A 4,349-nucleotide genomic window follows, 5' to 3' on the forward strand; every position below is an offset into this window, starting at 1 on the left:
CGTGGTGGGCACAACACAGATATCTCATTGTAGCTTTTACTTAACAACAAATAAGTAATTATCCACTTTCGAATCACAGTTCAATCTACTGATTTCATAACACACCCTTTCGATTCGAGGAAATCACCAAGCACCCAAAAAGTAACAGCGAGTACTGGCTTTATTCCAGTAAATTCAACAGGAAGGCAAAACAAGGATGTTCCCCAAAAGAAGGAAGTTCCCCACCCATTTGACTGTATAAACCCAGTACCAGTCTTTGTCTCAATTATCTTCAGACAAGTTTCACACACTGCTAGCATATTGAATTTGAATAAGTAAGTGATTACTAGTTGTTGTTTTGTTTTTACTTGTTAAAGTTAATTTAAAGGAATTAAATAAAACATACTATTAAGTGGACTTAAATATTTGTAATGTAGACAGGTAAAAATAACAGGATATTTATTTTACATATATAAGGGAGCTTCAAAATAATGGCTGTAATAGTGTTCAGCTGTTATTTACTTAGGTCAAAAAGCAAAAAGAGTGTGTGGCCTCTTAACCTATTCTAGGGATACACTTCCAGCTATGAAGGACGCTGTAACTGTGAGGATCAGTTCCAATTTAAAGTACCATCACAGTCAGCGGATAATTTTGTTAACTAGTTGTCTTCTCTCTGGTCAGTATTTCTAAATTGGTAATATCTATGCCTAAACCTTGTGTGTTTGTGATCTAGCAGTTAGTTCAAGCATCGTATAAGGTGTCGTTTATGTTGAACATTTATAATACTGATTAAGAACTTATTAAATAAATGTGGATCAACTAGTCTCATTAGTTATATTTTTTGGGGGGATAGAATGAAATGCAGAGAATATATATATATATACAGAACAAATGTTTGATTAAATTTCAATAAACCCCTATAATGTTGTGAATGAATATAATAGTCTCCCAGGAGCCAGCGATAATTGTACGAGAATAGAAGGCTAAAATCCGCAGTTCGATTCCCTATGGTGGACAAAGTGAAGAAAGCCCATTAAGTAGCTTTGGCTAAAACAACGGCAACAGCAAATTGTAAAAAAAATGTTTTATTTCTCATAACTTCTTTACAAAAGACATTCTCTGAATGAATCTCTTCTGAAAAGTAATAAATTACAATTAATTAAACCAAATACTGATCCCCATACTTCAAATCAGGGAAATCTTTGATTGCTGTTTTGTTGTATCTTTTACATATAATCATACTGGCACGACAGCGGAAGTCACGTGACTCTGGGAACATGCGTGACTGAGTTTTTCGAATTATCGGGGAAGCTCGAGTTTGTTCGAGACGCCCTGTTTTTTAGTATATAAGCCTGGCAGAGAAATCCACCGGGAATAATAATAAAGTGTGTGTTTTATACTTGTAGAGTGCGAAGTTATCGAAATTGTGAATCACTGTGATTTATAGCGTGTATTATAAAAGTTATTAAGTTTAAAGTGACGAGAAACTTACTGACTGTGGAATTACTGTGTACTAAAAGTTTATATCGAGAAAGAATAAACTGGGTTAATCAAGAAAGGACTTGTATCGCTTAAGTTCCTCGGAAAGAATTTCTACCGGAAATTAATAAACAAGCAGATACGTAACAATACAGTGATTAGTAACAATTTATTCTATTTACTCATAGAAAAGAATCAAACATTTTCTTTGTTTACAGGTAAAAGACACAACAGTGTGACATCATGAAGTTGCAACATACACTCATTCTGATTGGTTGTCTTTTCTTAATGGGAGCAGTAACAGCAGACGCATATAAGCGTTGTCAGGCTGAGAACTGGAATGTAAGTTTTTATCTTTTTTTTTACATGAATGAAAACGCTATCTATCCTATCTTATTATATTCTATACGAACCAACTACATCTTAACATATATATCATTTCTCCGTAGAAACTACTATTAACCTATTCTGTGGATACAAACTACATCTTAACATAGTTACGCACTCCACACTCTCTATTACCCTTTCGATGTGACCCGCACAAACCACTTCTTCTGTTGAACAAATTATTTTAGTGCTGAGAGTTCGAAAAAAGTTTCTTATCAAAAGTATGTTGTAAACCTTCTAATTTTTAAGAAACTAATTTGATGTTTTATATTAGTTTTCGAAACGTGAACTTTGGTAAACACTAATATATTTCTGTTTTGCTTTCTCTTACCAGTGTTTGATTTACGGTTTTGGAAAATTTACTATACCATGTTGTGCTGGGTTGATTTGTCGTGCATACTATCCAGGTTCTACAAGTGGGAAATGCAGGAGGTTCTGGGGATAATCCCATCTGACAGTGATCCTGGTTCAACTTGAAGAAGTTACTGGTTTAATATCACTACAATAATCCATTATTATAATCCAGCTCTGTTTTGTGTTATTCTTCTGTTTTTCTATACTCTATAAATTAATATTCTACTTTAGATGGTAGTTTAAAAGTGAACACAGTTAAGATGTCATTAAACTTTAAAGAGGAAACTTGTAGCTTGTGCCAAGTATGTATAACCTTTAAAACATTAAATAGTTGTGTTTCTCTTACACAAGCAAATATATATGTGTGTGTTGGGGGGGGGGGGTTCTTTCAAGTCAATAGCAGATTATTAATATCTGTCCTTGTAAGTAAAATAAATGATAGTCATTGTAATCTTAATATACTTGTTTCACAACAAGATACCAGTCTAGTTAGCTTACATACTTCTAATGTGACTTTTTTGAGAAATTAGCAGCGTTTATTATCATTCCGCTGTTAAAACGTATCATGAACCACAATAGTGGTTCATTATTAAAGTGATCGATCAAGTTTAGACGAAACACTCTAATAGAACGCTTGGCGAAAACCAGCTTAGAAGCAAAATCTTTCCTAAGTCAACATTCAAAATCTTCCTTTACATATTATGGCCATTTAAAAGGTTCAGAAAAGTAAACTATCAGATAACTTAAAACGAATCTAAATTCCAAAAACTGCTTGGTATATTGTACCCAAACCTTTTCTAAAATACAAAATAAGGCATTTCGAATGTTGTAGAAGTATTGAAAACTTGATTTGTTTGTTATATATTTTAAATCAGCCAAAAAGCATTATAATTCTAGTGTAAACGACGTTATCATTATCCCTTGAAGTTAGCTTTCTTACAAGTACTTGGTGTTCATTTAAACGTACAAGGTGAAACAGGATTTACCAGCCAATAATAGATTAACATTAGTTTATTGTAATATCTAGATACGCAATGCTTTGTAAACTATACAATCGGTGTCTTTAGATTACCAACCCATTTATTGTGTAAGAATTAAATGAGTAAAAAATCAATACACCTAATTTTAAATTTTATTACTCACATTCGTAGAATATTTACTTTAAAAGACACGAAGGTTTAGCTAAAGCGGCGTTTTAGATGTATATGCTTTATTTGAAAAGACTGCCTTTCTACTGGTAAAATTTCATACGAGCTTAGAGGGGGTTGTGTCTTAGTCTAGGCACATATTTACTTATTGTTTTGCATTATATATACACATAAAATTGTTTAATTCATGCATGGATATAAAAAGTAAACAAATTGAAATATAAAAATTTAAAAAAGGTAATAGGGATTGGAGATTATAGCTATAAAAAGTAAAGAAACAATGGGTTAAATAACAAATCTCTATTGTTACGTATTACAATTTCCAATAGTCTGAACTTGAGTTAATTGATAATTTAAATTTAGTAGTTAAACTGTACTTTGGATTTAATAATTAAATAAATGCCGATATATAGCCAGTTTATTATATTTGCCAACAATATTGATACACACTTTTCTTTTTTACCACAAATACGTTTTAATATACACACAACAGTACAATTTACAATAACAATTATTACAAATAATGATTTATAAACAAAAGTTTCACAAATTTACAAACAATATAAAGTCTTCTTTCTAGTCTGGAACTTCCTTGATTTCTTATCGAGGGTTCACGATGAGCGAGTTGATTACGAGTTGATATAGGAACAATTCACTAAGTAGCGAGCTAGCTAGCCCTATAATCTTCATTGTTCACACACCGATTACAGGTCGCGTTTCACCGATGACGTCAGGTAATGTTTTCGTAAAAGTACTAACGTCCAATGTGAATCCACTAAAGTTGAATGATTTGTAATGTTCAAAATTTATAAAAGCTCCTGGTAAATATATCTGAAGTTCCCGATTAATACACATTAATCACAGTTATAGCTTACTAAGTTCTTTTAGCACGCTAAAAATAGCAAACCGACAATAGATACTCTCTTTTTCGGAGCGGCGCGTTGGTTATATCTATAGCGTGTGGAGGTGTTCTAGAAATTTCAGTTTTAGGTAACAATACTG

The 4,349-nt window shown here is 32.2% G+C and overlaps 1 long non-coding RNA gene across 1 annotated transcript; it reads left to right on the forward strand.

Annotated features, from left to right (window-relative positions):
- The first annotated feature begins 223 nt into the window (after positions 1-223).
- LOC106467244 lies at positions 224-2,625 on the forward strand. The gene is made up of 3 exons (XR_001291322.2): positions 224-314; positions 1,677-1,800; positions 2,180-2,625. It is a non-coding gene; the product is annotated as an uncharacterized LOC106467244 (long non-coding RNA).
- The last annotated feature ends 1,724 nt before the right edge of the window (positions 2,626-4,349 follow it).

The sequence above is a fragment of the Limulus polyphemus genome, unplaced genomic scaffold, assembly GCF_000517525.1.
Source record: "Limulus polyphemus unplaced genomic scaffold, Limulus_polyphemus-2.1.2 Scaffold2540, whole genome shotgun sequence".
NCBI lineage: Eukaryota > Metazoa > Arthropoda > Merostomata > Xiphosura > Limulidae > Limulus > Limulus polyphemus.